Source organism: Petaurus breviceps, unplaced genomic scaffold, assembly GCF_028583685.1.
Source record: "Petaurus breviceps papuanus isolate PSGF00001 unplaced genomic scaffold, PetGlider_PUasm1.0 90895, whole genome shotgun sequence".
NCBI classification, from domain to species: domain Eukaryota; kingdom Metazoa; phylum Chordata; class Mammalia; order Diprotodontia; family Petauridae; genus Petaurus; species Petaurus breviceps.
This window is the reverse complement of record NW_027187372.1, coordinates 3,664,147-3,680,602: the sequence shown is the minus strand read 5'-3', so window position 1 is coordinate 3,680,602 and position 16,456 is coordinate 3,664,147. Positions and strand designations below refer to the sequence as shown.

The window sequence follows — 16,456 nt, the reverse complement described above, 5'->3', positions numbered from 1 at the left end:
AGTCTGAAATCCTTCCATTATTCTTCCTCACCCCACCTTAACCAGGAAAAATAAGTATATACAATAGGAAAGAAGAATCAGTCATTTTTATCAGCAGGACATCTCTCCTTACCACTAAGGCTCATCAGATTTAGAGCTGAAAACAGCCCCTCGACATCATCTAGGAGCCAGATACTGGTCCAACTCCTTCATTTTACAATTGAGGAAACCAAAGCTTGGAGAAATAAATATCTGACTAAGGTCATTCAGGGAGAAAGAAGATACAAGACTTGAACTCAGTCAGGTCTTCTAACCACTCCAAATTCAATATTTGGTCTACTTTGCCTCTCCAGGGGGAAAGTTACCCATCTGGGTATTGAAAAGAACTGGGTCAAGTTTTGAATCTTTACTGACCATCATGGCTATAAAAGAAGCCACCTAGCCCCACAACATAATTTTACAGATAGGGACACCAATGAAAATGACTTGCTCAAAGTCACACCACATCCCAGGACACGTCTCTCTGGCTGAATAACTCTCATTATCTTCTAGTTTTCATTGCTGTCATTTCATCTCTGGGCTGGGTTCCTGCCCCATCACTTAGCCTGGGTTACAAGGCATGGGTGATTTCCTTTGCTCTTTGGCCCTGCCGCCTGGAAAAAGCATACTGTACAAGCTTTCTTGAAGTTTTGCAGAATCAAAGAATGCTTGAACCAGAAAGGGCTCAAGAAGAACCCACTGCATCCTGTTACATATAAGAAAGGTGAGGCCTGGAGAGGGGAAATGTCAGTGACTTAGCCAGGATGATTCAGGTCTTCTGACTTCAAGTCCAGAATTCTTTCTGTATGTTGTTTTTTCTTTGTTGCTGTTGGGGTAGTTTATTTTTTAAAAGGGTTTTACATACTACAGGGACTTATTTAGGAATAAAACAAAAAAGGAAAACCTATGATTCTACAGAGATCACATTTTTCACTTTGGTGGTAGTACCAGAGGGCCTTATTCTTTTCTAGTTCCTCCTCTCTTTGACTCAACATCTTCCAGAGACAGAGAAACAAGAGGCCGCAAATCAAAGAGCCTTAGGCACATCAAGGTCCCCCAGACCACTAAACCTACTTCCAGCCCAGCCCCTGAAGCCAGCATCTGGGGAGGTAACTTCTGAGGTAGAGGGGCTAACTGTTTCCACCAACTGCCACCAATAAGCAGATAAGCTACCCTTGCCAATGTACTAACACACCCTGAGGGAGAAACAGGAGGCAGCATTTGCCAGGCTTGTTAAACCAGCACCTCTGCCTCAAACGCCACCTTCTTGCAGCCCAATGGACACAGCCCAAGAGTCTGAATCCAAGAGCACTGGGAATAGCAGTGCCCCCAACACTATTGGTCCTGCTTTCAGTCCAGATCCATGGTCATCACTAAGGGAAGCAATCACCATGAAGAGGGGAGTCCACCTTCCTCACCACCCTACAAACTAGCAAATCCAAAAACCCTAACAATGGTAGCAACCCACCAGATCACTGATCCAACTTCTAACTTGCTTTTCTTCCAATATTATTTTAGTTCATTTTAGCGTAACAATAACACTGCATAATAGAGAATACAAAGTATTATTATCCCCATTTTGCAGATTAAGAAACTGAGGCTCTGAGGACTTTTGTGACTAACAAAAATGACACACGGAGATAAGCTTGAACACAAATCTTCTGACTTCTGAGAAATTCCACTGCACCACAGGTAGTCAACAAGCATGTATTGCAGTGCCTACCATTTACCAGGCACCATGCTAAGGCCTGAGGTTACAAAGAAAGGCAAAAAGGCAGCTTCAGCTTCCAAGGAGCTCACAGTCTAATGTGGGAGACAACACACAACATTTCAACCATGTATAAACAAGATACGTACAAAATAAACTGGAAACAACAGAGAGAAGGCACTAGAATTAAGGGTAATTAAAGGTAATCAGGACCATACAGAAGGTAAATTTTTATCTCAGACTTGAAGGAAGCCTGGGAAGCAGAAATAAAGAGAGAGAGAATTCCAGGCATGGAGGACAGACGTGAAAATGGATGGAGTCAAAGGATGGGAGTGTCATGTGTGGGAAACAGCAAGGAGGCCAGTGTCCTTGCATTCCAGAATAGCCAGGGGGGAGCAAGGTGCATGAAGACTGGAAAAGTGGTATGAACAGGTCATAAAGGGCTTTGAACACCAAAGAATGTTATGTTTAATCCTGGAGGTGACAGTGAACCCCTGGAGTTCTTTGAGTAGGTGGGGGTGACATGGTCAGACCCGTACTATGACATATAAAAAATTCAAGAGACATAGTTTCTGGACAATTAGTCATTTTATTAATTATGCTAGAAGATAATTAAAATGAGTCAGTGGTACTCTAGAATGCCAAAGACCCACCTCCCTCCCCATGGAACCCACTCAGCACTTACATGCCTTTGGAAGAGTAAGTGTTCCTGAGGGTAATAATCAACTTTGATTGATTAACAATTAACAAGAAGAATGAATATTATAATGAGAGGTGGACCCATTCTAATGTGAGGCAGGAGGACTTGACTGTGATCATTTTCACTCCCAGACCACCCCCATCCTCTAGACAATATAGATAAAGAATCTACTCCCCACCCCCACCCCCCCCCCCCCCCCCCCCCCCCACACACACACACCACAGCCTGAGTAGACTACAATGGGCTTCCCCACTTGGGTGGGGTCTGAAATAGATTGGAGAGAAAGTTAATCCAATCTCATTATCAGCAATGTCCTTCAGATGCAGCCTTGATCCAATAGGGAATAAGGAGATAGGAAATTTGGGAAAAAAAAAAAAAACTGGATCTCCCCAATAACTGGTATTTCATAATCATTTCTCTCAGTACTTTAAGAAGATCAATCTGACTGGAAGAGAGAATGAAGTGCAGAAAGATTTGAGGCAAGGAGACCAACCAGAAGGCTATTTCAATAGTCTAGGCATGAGATTATAGTGCCACTCATATTTCCAAACAAATAAAATATTAACAAAGAATCACAGAATTTCAGAACTAGAAGATTTCTCAATAGTTATCCAGTCCAACCATGCTTTTAAAAAGGAGCCTTTTTATAACATATTTGACAAGATGCAGCCCTCGGTGCCCCTAGAGGTAGTTCCCATCCCACTTTTGGATAAATTTAATGATCAGAAAGCTTTTCATTACATCAGGCCTAAATTTGCTTTTTAAACTTTTACTCATTGTTCTTAGTTCTGACCTCTAAGGACCCTCGGGGGCCAAGTTAAAATGTTTTCTTCACTCTTCTGAGTAATAGGCCTTCGAATACTTGAACATAGCTATTAAGCCTCCTCTAAATGTCTCCTGTAGGTTAAAAATAGCCCAGGTCTTCCACTTGTTTATGGATTTGGGGCCCTTAATATTTTTGTTGGTCCTCCTCTAGAGGTGCTCCAATTTATTAATGTCCTTCTTAAAATGTTGTTCCCAAAACATAACATATAAATTCTAACAAATCTGACCAGTGAGTGTTTCAGGAAGAATGCATGAATAAAGGACTTACTAAGAACTCACTATGTGAAAAACACAGTGCTAAGTGCTACAGATACAAACCGAAAGGGAAGACAGTCCTTTTTCTCAAGTGGCTCCCACTCTAATGGGAGAGAAAACACCAAGGAAATTTCATCTACAAGTCAGGTAGAAAGGTCCCATGATTCTTAGGGTGCAGCAGCAAAGCCAATCTTTTCTTGATGTCATTTCCACCAATAAAATCATGTCAGTTTCCAATACTGAACCATGCCGAATTCTGAAGAGCCCAAAGCACCAAGGACTTCGGTAAGCAGGAACAATTTTTTCTGGATCTTCAAACCCACCTGTGGCCACAGCACCTGCAGGAGTTTTTCCTAGGCTACTTCTCCACCAAGTTACTTCTCAAGATGATGCCTATTGGTGATAGGTGGGAAGCATCACTATTCCCAAGGTATCTGGATCCATGGCCCTGGGTTGTTTCCATCAGGATCTGAGGGGAGATAGTAGTCACCATGCTCCTTGTAGTTTGACTTGCCTGCTATATGCTTCCTCCTGTCCCTCCTTAGGGGTTCCCTCCCCCTTCATCTGAGATAACTTGCCTGCTCCATGGGTAACAGCTGATTGGCAGTTAGTGGGGATTTCTGGTTCTTTCTCTACAGTCAAGTTCACAAGATAACAATGGCTTTGAGGGCTGATCTGGAAGCAGGACTGGTGGTCTGGGGGGATGTAATTCAGTCTAAGATTACACATTAGCATTTTTGACTATATTATATTGTTGCCTAAGATTGATCTTGTAATTCACTAAAACCTCTAAATGTGTGTATATGTGTTGGGGGGGGGGGGCAGGTTAGACAAGTTAATATCAAGCCACACCTGTCCCATCTTGTACCTAGACTTAAATTTTCAATCTCACAATATTATGTTGATGAATTTTCATCTTAATAAATTTAGTTCAATATTCTAACCTATTAAGACTTTTTGGATCCTTACACTGTCAACCAGTACGTTCATTATTTCTCCTAGATCTGTTTCATCTGCAAATCTGATAAGCATTACATCCATGCCTTTATCCAAGTCACTGTTAAAACTAATGATAACAGCATGGGAATTCACTTCCAATTTTTCCAGGGTCAATATCACTGGCCTATTATTTGTCAGTTTCATCCACTTCTGTTTTTTTGAAGATTAGTACAACCTTTGCCCTTCTCCAAACCTCTGTTCCTCTCAAGTTCTCCATGAAATCAATGCATTGACTGAAGAATCACATCTGCCAGAACCAGGAGAAATTTGTACACAATTACAGACACAACATATGTGTGATGATTAACTTTGATAGACTGGACTCCTTTCAGTAATGCAAGGTTATAAGACAACTCCAAAAGACTCATGATGGAAAGAGATATCCATATCCAGAGAAAGAACTACAGAATCTGAATGCAGACTGAAGCAAACTACTTGTTCTCTCTCTTTTTTTTTCCGTTTTCCTCTGTCTCACTGTTTACTGGTTATAATCCTCCTTTATAACCTGACTAATGTTTAATGTGAAGGTATTTGTAGATCCTATATTTGATTGCATGCCACCATGGTGGGGGGAGAGGGAGGAGGATAGGGAGGAGGAGAAAATTTGAAACTCAAGAGATTGTGGAACTGAATTATTTTACACTAAAAGTAAATAAATTTTTTAAAAAAGAATCACATCTGCCAGTTCTTATGTACCCAAGAACAGTTTATTTGGTCAGACAATTTAAACTCAGCAAAGCCAATTAGGTAATTTCTTATGATATTTTTACTTATCTATATTGAGTCTCAATTTCCCTATTAGACAAGTTTGTTCTATCTTTTCCAGTTCAAAGAATCTTCTTGATAGAGAAAACACACAAAACAAAACTTGAACAATTCTGCTTTCTCTCTATCATCAGTTACCACTGATGATAGTTATCACCCAGGATGGAGTCCTATCTTTTCTTTGCTTGTCTCCTTTCCCCTAATATAGCTTTAAAGAAAAACACCTGTTTTCTTTTTTTAGTCTTTTTTTTTCAAATAAGAAGCATTTATTTTTTAATCTTTTCACATCTACTGAAAAACAAAACTTTTGAAACAAATTGGCATAGTCAAGCAAACAAATTCCCATATTGGCTATGTCCAAAAATGTGTCTCATTCTGTATAGTTATTACTTCTCTGTCAGGCAGAGGTAGCATTCATCACTGGTCCTCTAGAATCAGTTGTGATCAGAGTTCTTAAGTCTTTTGAAGTTGTTTTCCATTTATCATTTAGAGAATGGCTCTTATTCTTGTAAATTTGAATCAGTTTCTTATACAAGGTGTCCCAGAAGTCTTAGAGCATTTTAAAGCTTTAATAACTTTTAAAGTATAAATGGTACAAACTTACTCAAAATTTTTTGAAAGTCTTACTTAAATTTTAAAATATTGTTGTTTTGCTAAAATTCAATATAACTGCCATGTTGTGAACTTTGTAAAAAGTTTTATCAGTTATTGCTCAGCTACAGGGGTGGGGAACCTGCAGCTTAGAGGTCAAACATAGCTCTCTGGGTCCTCAAGTGTGGCCCTTTGACGGAATCCAAACTTCACAGAACAAAGGGATTCTATCAAAGGGCCATACATATGGACCCAGAGGCCTACATGTGGCCTTGAAGCCCCAGGTTCCCCACCCATGTAAGGATTACATTTGTAATCCTAGCCTTGAGATCATTCAAAGAACAAGGTTTTGACATAAATATGACTATTCTGATGTGACCCCACAAGAAAGAACCTAGTGGAATTGGATAAGGTGATTGAGAGAGCCAAGAAAAAAGATCTCTTATATCAATGTAACAGTCTGAGAAAGTGGCATCCAAAAACTCACACACATGCATGATATGGTCCCAGATCTTGCTTAAATTAAAAATTATGCAAAATTTACAAAACTAAATAAAAAGGAAATTTAAATAATCAAACTTGGTAAGCTTATTGTATTTATACTCTTGAAAGTATTAAAGCTTAAAGCTGCACTAAGACTTTTGGGACATGCTATATATGTTAGAGATAAAACCTTTAACAGAGAAACTTGAAGAGATTCACCGCTTCCCCCATTTAACTATTTCCCTTCTAATCTTGGTCACATTGGATCTGTTTGTGAAGAAAAATTTTTTTTAGTTTTATGTACTCAAAATTGTTTTTCATCATTTGTGATCATCTCTATCCCCTGTGTGGTTATCCTTAACTTTTCTTTGTTCTTTTTTTTTGGGGGGGGGGGGGGGCAGTTGGGGTTAAGTGACTTGCCCAAAGTCACACAGCTAGCAAGTGTGTCAAGTGTCTGAGGCAGGATTTGAACTCAGGTCCTCCCGACTCCAGGGTCGGTGCTCTATTCACTGTGTATCCTTGCCTTTTCTTGCCAGCCTCAATTCACTATGAGTTTTAGCACTCCAAGCACTCTTCTCATAGTACTATGAGGACATTATGTTATATTCATTCTCCATTACCTGTTCTAGCTTCCATCTTCTGAACATGTCTTTTTTTAATCAAAAGTCACGGATGTTTTCCTTGTGCATCCATAATAGACTTAAAGAAAACTTTTATTCTTTATCAACTAGTCATTTTATTGAGAAAGATACCCAGACTATCAGAAGACCAGGTAAAGATTTCAAATAAACTGATCTCAGAAAATGAAAATGGATGTAGTAGTATAGGAACTATCAAAGAAAAAACTCCTGGTCCTGATGAATTCATAGGAGAATTCTATCAAACTTTTAAAGAACAGTCGGTACCCATATTTCCCAAATTATTCTCAAAAATTGAGAAAGAAAGAACCTGCCAGAATTTATGAGACAAATATAGTCCTGATCTTTAAATCAAAGATCAGATACAGAACGAACACTGCAGACCAATATGATTAGTGGACATTGACTGAAAAATTTTTAATGAAATCTTGTCATATTATTGGGAAAGGAAGATGCAGCACCTGATTGATAGTAGATGATGGTGTTGTAACTGGGCCAATTCTTAATTAACCACACCTGATTTTTTAGCGCTAGCTTCCTTTCTTCCCGGTCCTGCACCTATTGCCCTTTAGTAATTTTCAGAGGTAGGATCCGAAAGGGTTTCTTAACCCTAGCATTTGATAACTTGGCTTCCTGTTGGTTTCGCACCTTTCTGCTTCAGGACAAATTACTGCTTCCCAAAACCAATGTACACGGTTCTTGGCTCCTAAACCATTGAATGAGCAAGGCCTTTACTTTGAGCCCACTGCCCCCCACCTTCCTTGTCACCAAAAAGAAAAAGAAAGGTCATGGCGGCTGGAATGAACTTGAGTAACATCAAGCCTCAGAATTCTAAAGGCGAATGCAGTCCCTGAGTGTCTATCCACCAAAGCCCTCCCGTCCCTGCGCACAGTAGGTGGGCGTACACGTGCACTCATACACGCAGCAGTTCATGCACACACACACACAGGACCCAGCATCAAGGTGACTCCATTAAATCACCAGCAGTAACAATCTCAGCTAAACTAAAACCGAACCACTTACAACCACGGCTGCCTTTACTGCGCACTGACGTCTCCCTCCCGTCAGAGTTTACAATGGCAAGCTGTCAAGTGGACTACTCCCGCTGCCGGGGGCCTCGCACGGCAACTTTACAATGATAAAATAATCACTGCGTGTCAGTCAGCCCTTCCTCAAGGAGCTCTGTGCAGTGTCTGTCAGCGCTGCCTGACGACAAGGCCCCTCCTAGACCAACTGCTGCCAAGAAACTGCAACTGCCTGGAAAAGTTCCTGTGGCCTAAGAAAGGACCGCCCCTAGCCCCCAGCCCCAGCCACAGCCCCAGCCCCCAGCCCCAGCCCCAGTCCCCAGCCCCCAGCCCCAGCCTTCCTCACCATGGGGTAGCTGTATCCAAGAATTGTCCACATTTCTATAGCACTTCAAATGTGCCTGTTAAAATAGCTGGTGCTTGTTTAATCCTCACAACACTTTTGTTAGGTGAACCCACATTACTCTGGGAAAACTGAGGTGACATATATATGCAAGATCACAGAGACTCATTATATGAACCTAATAATTCAGTCCATACATACACAAAGTGTGCACAGGCACACACAGTCTCAAATATTTATTCCTTTCATTTGTGCTAGCCTCATCGCCCCCCAAAGGGCTGAAAGCACTACATAAATGCAACATTATTATTATTACTGTCCCACAGTGGTACATGAATGTGAATTATTATTGTCATCTATAAAATGGATTTTATTCACGTTGCACCCTAGCCATTGTATAAGCACTTAGTTAAGGTTAGTGAGATCTCCATGTGAATTCATCTTCGGATTCCTGTACATAAAGGTATTTTGGAAGAACAAGAGAAAATCATAATCCCTGGGGAGCCCTTCCCCTTACTCTTCCTCCCAGACTGGGGAGCTCCCGTTACCCTGACAATACCTGGCACCACTCTCCTCTTACAGTTTCTCAATAGCTTACTCCACACTGAGGGGATCACCTGCCTAGGACTGGCAGACAGAGAGATATAACACTAAGCTTACAATTTATTTCAGATAACTTTCCTTCACCTGCTTTGCTTTTAGCACAATAGGGTTTTTTTTATTTACAAAGAAATAGATTCAATGTTGCTCTATTTTCTGGATTATATATCGAACTTGAATACTTTCAATCTTTGTAGACAAATTGTCTGTGCCCCCATCACCTGCCTTGGTATTTACTTAGAACTCAAAAATTCTGAGTCTAGGACTGACTTTACAGATATTTTTTCAGACTTAAAAGGGATTTCTGCAGTCAACTGGCCCAACTCCCAGACACACACACACAAAATCCAAGCTCCAACACACCTGAAAAATGGTCATCTAAGCCCTTTTTTGAAGCCTTCCATTGAGAGATACCCTACCCACCTTCTGAGTCAAACCATTCTGGTTTTAATTGCTAAGAGGTTCTCCCTAAATTTGCTTCTTTGCTGCTTCCACCCATTGCACCCCGTCTGGGCCTCTGGGGCCTTCTTCTACGTGCCTCTTCCATATGGAAGTCCTTCGGATACATGAACACCTATTGTGTCCTCCCAGAGTCTTCTCTTCTCCAAGCTAACCATCTGCAGGTACTTTAGCTGATTTTAATGAGACATGGACAAATGCTGCCATCTTTCATTTGTATGGAGGATAAAGATAAGGATCACAATCACAGAATCTCAAGATGGGAAGGAAGCTCCAGGCCATCTAGTCCAACTCATAACCTGAATGAAAATCCCCTCCTCCATAACCTCCCCAACATGTGCTCATTCAACACTTTCTGAAGACCGCCTGAGAAGAGACGTGACCTCTGAGGTGGCCCATTCCACTTTGGGATGGGGGTGATGTTTTAGGAACACATTCCTTAAATCAAACTGAAATCTGCCTCTCTGAAGCTTCCACCTGGTGTCGTTCTTGGTTCTGCCCTCAGAGGCAAAACAAAAAAGGGGATCCCTTCTCTCCATGACAGCCCTTTAACTACCTCAAGGCATTCCCAGTCCCTTCAACTGTCCCTCATATGGCCCTTCAACATCTTGGTCACCCTTCTATGTAGGCTCACCAGGGTATCAGGGTATCTTTCCTAAAACATGGTGTCCAGAACTAGGAGTATTTTCCAACCATTTGGAAATGGGCACTTAACAGATGATCCATCCATAAGTGAATGCACCTTAGCACCAGAAAGCCAAATCCATCCACTTTAATTGATTCTGACATTTTCACATGCACTCATGCAGAGTCTGAGTCATGGGGAAGCTTGCCACTGACAAAGTACACCTTGTGTTCAGCTTTAGAATGGGTCTTGAGAGGCAACATGATGTCACAGAAAGGACACTGGATTGGGAGTCAGAAAGTCTGAGTTTGAATCCAAAATCTGTCATTAGTAGCTATGTGACCTTGGGCAAGTCATTTACTTCTCTGGATACTCCATTTTCTCATCTGTAAACAGAGATGATCCTTTCATGCTTGATAGCTCACAGGGTTGTTGTGAGGATAAAAGGCAGTAACTGTATGCAAAGCTATGTGTGACTATGTTGTACTATGCAGATTACACTAGTATCATTTGAGAACATAACCCAGTGAGCTGCTGGTATAACCTCTTCTTCCTCAGCATAGTAGGGGTGATAATATTTAGTTACCTCCACAGCAGGGGGCGGGAAGGATATGCTGAAGCCTGATTGAATTGGTTCTTGTGAATCAATAGTCAAATTTTCAGTATGCACATTTACACCTCGGAAATCAGCAAATACAACAAATCAGGGCTTAGTTTATTGGTTTGATTGTCTAGACTCATGAAAGTTATGGAGAAAATGTTAGTAATGTATATTAAACTTAAGAGTGTGTTGTGGGCATATTTCCCAACCCCCATTCTCACCTCCTACCCAGAAAGCTGGTTGTTAAACATTTACCAATTCACCCCTGCTCAAAAGGGTTCTGGAAGCCTTCATTAATAAATGTTTGTAGAGTGCTTGTAAATGTAAAAGGCCTTATTAGAAATACTGACATCTAGAATAACTCTCGTTCAAGGCACTGATATAAATAAGCTCCTTAGTTCCTTTCCTGGGACCAACTAGAACCAATTCTTTTTCAGGTTTTGAAATGTTCACTGACCTAGACAGATATTTAACTCAGACATATGGGACAAAGAGTACCTAGAATAATGAAAAAAAAATCTTGGCTAACAAAGAATGAGAAGTACAACATGTGTGGGTCTTTTAAAGACATCTTATTACACTTGCAATGAAAAGAGCTGCACAAAGCCTGCAGCCTGAAAGGGCCATCAGTATGATATCATATCTGAAGGAGCAGCCTTCCACATGGAACATGTCACACACACCTTCTCTTTTATTTGGCCATGACTTTTTTCCACTTAGATCATCCAAGAGCTTGGGGGATTGAAACTTGGATACTTGAGATTCTATGGCCTTCTTTGCTTTTTTTGTTTTTGAGGCCTGGCTGAAAACAGCTGCAGAAATACCAAGACCTTGGGGGGAAAGGCTGCTCTTACTGTGCTCTCAGCCAGACTGCAAGCTGGGAGAAGGGGAAATCTCACAAGCCTGCTTTCCTCAAATCCACAGCCCTAGTGGAGTTGCTGCCAAGAATTTCTGGGTCTGAGACAAGTCTCCAAAATGGGACTCCCTCCTTTTCCAAATCTCTCTCCTGAGTTTAGCTGCAGTTCTGGCCTTGCATGTAACTGTGTCAGGAACAGTAGTCCCAGAGGTATCCAGGTTTGCAGACTTGATTGCCGATCTTTGGTGAACTTGAATTTGAACTCCAACTCCAAAGATCCACTCCCATGACACAGGTTGCCAGCAATAGACCAGAACACATTTTCAAAGTGGCTAAAAGACAAATCCTTAGGCTGCAGTGACGGCCAGCAAGTGTTGTGGGTCAGGCTAGCAAATGTCAGGAACTTGAGTTGTCTCAGAGTTTTGTAACTGAAAATCCAGAATAAACCAGAGGGAAGGTGGAAGAAAAAGAAATGTCTAGTTGTCCTCAGTATGGAGAAGATGGCTTAGGAACTTCAATCTGGTCTCTGCTAAGCCCAAAACAAAATCAGACTCCATCCTCAGAGCACTCTTGCAAGAAGTCAGCTCTGAACCCCTGGCCTTGGCATGTGCATCATTGCCCTCCAGCTGGGAGGATGGCAACCTGCCACACCACACTTTCCCAGGGGCCACTTCATCTAAAAACTTGAGCAGCTGCTGTTCTTGGAAACAATAACCTTTTCCTTCCCAGAAAAAAATACTACTATCCTATAGTCCCTTACACAGAAATCACCTTTTTTTCCCTGGGTAAATGACCACAGCAATATTTAATCAGACAAGCCAGAAGCAAGGGAGGCTACCACCAAGCTCTCCACATTTGAAGAAGGAACCAGAGGTGTACTACCCCTTTTCTACGCCCCCCCCCCAACCACCAGTCCAACAGACATTCTTTTAGAGGCTGGTCCAGCTCTGGACAAATCTGAGATGTGTTTAACCCCAGAAGTGGTCTTTTCTAATCCCAAGCAACCTTGGGAGATCCAATTTGGACCTAGGTTATGCTCAGCTCCAAAAATCCATAAAAGAACAAGGTTACTTTCATATCTGCTTCCAGGGTGATTTGGGTAGCTCCGAACTGAACCTGACACTCTGAATGTGGCCTCAACTCAACCTAAATCTCCTGTTCAGAACTCTAATCCCCTATGGAGTATGGAACAATAATTGGCTGGGCTCGACCTCACAAGTGTAGCCTTACCTGACAGAGATACCTTGGTCTTGTTTCAGTCCAGCTGCCCCTCCGTCCCAATATAAATGGGGCAGAGCCAGATCAGCCTTTCACTTCCCTGCTTCAATTTCCTTCCTTTCAACTCAAAGTAGCCCTGTTTTGGTGACCTAGAATCATACTTGAGAATAATGAATAGTGTTAACAGTAATTCTAGAAAATATTAAAGGGAGACCTAGTGGACAATGTCATAAGGTTAAACTACAAAGTGAATGTATCTTCCCTCTACTCCTCTAACCGTCAGCAACATACAAAGAATGAACGCTCAGGTTGCCTTCTCTGTGGGCCCCAAGAATCAAAGGAGTTGCTTTTCAGCCTAATAACTTATGTTAGCCCAACACACTCTGTGACTGTGTTTCGTAATACATGTATCTATCTATAATTGTCTCTTTGGAATCCACACATTCCCACACAAACTAGGAAATGCGATTGTTGATCATTTCTCAGCCATTTGTCATTTAATCATGAATTTCGTTTCCAATGACTACATGATCACTTAGGCCTAGTCAAATGTTACAATTTGTGCTCCTAAGCACAAAACTCTAAAAGGTTCCTTACCACCCACACATTCCTATGCAATTTGGCTTCAAACCTCACTGTTCTTCTGAGATGCTCTTTCCAAGGTCACCAGTGACTTCCTAATCATCAAAAACAATGTCCTTTTTTTCAGTTGTCATCTTTGATATTTCTCCAATAGTTCTGTTATCAGTTGACACCCTAGGTCACCCCCCACTTTCTGAATATTTTCTCCTCCCTTGGCTTCTGTGACACTTTTCTCTCCTGGTTCTCTATCTACCTGTCTGGCTACTGCTTCTGGCCTCCTTTGCTGTTCACAGTCCTTCTCTTGGGCCCCACAGTTCTACCCTGGGCCCACCCTCTTCTGTCTCTATTAGACTTAACAAGCCGCTCCTATAGCTCCAATAATCACCTCAAAGTAGATGACTCACAAATCTGTATATTCGGTTCTATTCTGTCATAGTTCTTGAACATCATTGAACTCACTGAACTCATCAATGGGCTCACTCTACCTGGGTACTCCACTGGCACCACAAACACAGATCCAAAACGAAGCAAATCATCTTCTCCTCAAAACCCATCCCTCCATGCGACTTTCCTTCTCTTGACACCACTACTCCCAGGTCACCTAGACTCCAAACAGTCATCATTGAGTCTTCTCTCACCCTCAGACGCCACATCCGACCAGTTGGCAAGTTCCTCTCTTCCAGGCTGACCACTTCCCAGCCAAGCTGGATTCTACCTTCACAGAATCACCAGCATCCTTCCAGACATCTCCTATTACTCCCCCTCACTCACACTACATTCCAGCCAAACTGTAAGCTGTAAGCTGTTTCATAAACTCAACGCTCCCGCTCCCCATCAGGCCTGGCAGGGCCTCCCTCCTTCCCTTCCCTTCTCAGACTCCACAGATTCTTTCAAGGCTCATCTTGGATCTTCTGCCTCTACCAGTTGTAACTTATCCTCTCTCCCCAAACTGCCTTGTGCTTAATGAATATTCATCAAATTGAATTTAATTGGTTATATAGATTCCATATTTAAAAGAAACTTCCCCCATCCCCAAACCATCCTTTCACGTTTGATAGCTCTAATAATGAGAAAGTTCTTTCTTATATCAAGTCAAAGCTGTCATTTCTGTACCTTCCATCCATTATTCCTTCAGTGTCAAATGGAAGGAAGCTAATTCTTCATTTATATAATAGTTTATCACATAGTTTAGGATGGTGGTTATGGTATCATTAAATCCCCTTTTCTCAAGGTGAAGCATCCCCCAGTTTCAACTGATCCTTGCATAATATTGTTGCCAGACTCCTAACCAACCTGGTCACAATTCTCTGGGTGGGCACTTCCTTGCTACTGTCCTTCTTAAAATAGGCTGCTTCAAATTGGGCATGACACTTCCAATGAGGTCTGACTAAGGCAGTAAACAGCATGACCATCAACCTTCCTTGCTCTGGACACTTCAAAATTTAAGTGTAATTGCTTGTGTGGGGGGTATTTCCTTCACCAATACAGACCAGAGCCACTTTACATTTTAGTAAATGGCAGTCAACCTTGTGATAAGCTTCTAAAATAGCTAAGCCAAGGGCGGCTAGGTGGCACAGCACCGGCCCTGGAGTCAGGAGAAACTGAGTTCAAGTCTGGCCTCAGACACTTGACACATTTACTAGTCGTGTGACTTTGGGCAAGTCATTTAACCCCAACTGCCCTCCAAAAAAGCAAAAAAAAAAAATTAGAAAATAAAAATAAAATAGCTATGCCAATCCTGGAACAATTTATCAAATCTATAGTCACAGCCTTCACACTTTGGCAGGATCTTGTAATGCTGGTGTTCTGCTGGCATGGCTGTAAAAAAACCCAGGGTCATTCGTACCATGCAGGAAATTGTTCGATGACATTACTGAAGCACATGTAGTTCTCTGGACACAAAGCTTCTCAATACAGCTGAAGATTTCATTAGGTTTCAGATGGTCATTTGATTTGTAGTCCACTAAAGACCCCAAATATTTCCACATAAAATGTTGCACACCCATAGCTATACTTGTAAATTTAACTTTTTTAATGTACAAGTATATGACTTTATTTTATTCTAATTATATTTAATCTTAATAGATTTGGCCCCAAGTTCTTGGGCTATGAAGATCTTTTTGGATCCCAAAGCTATCCCCCTTTCAGCTTTGTGTCATTTGCAAATCTGATAAGGACATCAGGTAAGTCACTGATTAAAATCGCTAAATAACATAAGTCCAAGAATAGATCACTCAGGTGCCCAACTCCAGACCTCTTCCCAAGTTAACACTGAACACCTGATGATTACACTTCAAGTCTGAATACTCAAATCAGTTCCAAGTACACAAAACTCACCTCTCCCTGTTGGGTGGTATTGTTATTATGAAGATCAAGTGAGATAACATATGCAAAGTAACTTGCAAATTTTAAAGTATTATATATTAATTATTGTTATTATAATGGGTACTACTTATATAAAAACTTGGTGAATGCAAGATTGATGAATCCACCTGCTTACACTTACTCTGGGTGGATCTTATCTCATTCCTCTGCACAGAAGAGAAGAGAGATGAGTTTAGGGATAACTTTATAAAGAGCAGTGTCCACAATAGGCAGGATTCAATGGCCCTACTTGTCTTTCATCTTCTGCTTAATGCAACACTGGAGGAAATGTCAAGTGACCACTGCCAAAATACAGCAAAACCCTATACCAGGGTTGGGGAATGTGCAACCTCGAGGTTACATGTGGTCTACTAGGTCCTCAAGTGTGGCCCTTTGACTGAATCCAAACTTCACAGAATAAGTCCCCCTAATAAAAGAATTTGTTCTGTAAAACTTGGACTCAGTCAAAAGGCCATATCCAAGGACCTACAAGGCCACATGTGGCCTTGAGGCCATAGATTCCCCACCCCTGCTACAGTATCATTTTCATTTATTTGGATTACCCAATAGGAATGATTACAAAAGAGTAATTTAAATAATTTATGAAGTTATGTTGTCTAACTCTATAACAGAAAACACTACCATTCTCCTAGTCAACAAGACTCCCAACCTAGGGTCAACACCTCATTCTCTTGTCTCCTCTCCCATATGCAATTTCTTGCTAAGGCATATCAATTCTACTTTTGCAATATCTCTCCTATCTATTCCCTCCTCTGGCACTGCCACCACCCTGATGCTGGC

At 41.4% G+C, this 16,456-nt stretch overlaps 1 protein-coding gene across 1 annotated transcript in view; it reads right to left on the bottom strand.

The window, feature by feature from the left end:
- Window positions 1–8,151, bottom strand: part of RGL1 (ral guanine nucleotide dissociation stimulator like 1) — a 284,890-nt gene extending 276,739 nt beyond the window's left edge. The window contains exon 1 of the mRNA XM_069074410.1: window positions 8,006–8,151. The gene's annotated coding sequence lies outside the window, so the exon portion shown is untranslated. The remainder of the gene's footprint in view (window positions 1–8,005) is intronic.
- Window positions 8,152–16,456: the final 8,305 nt, after the last annotated feature.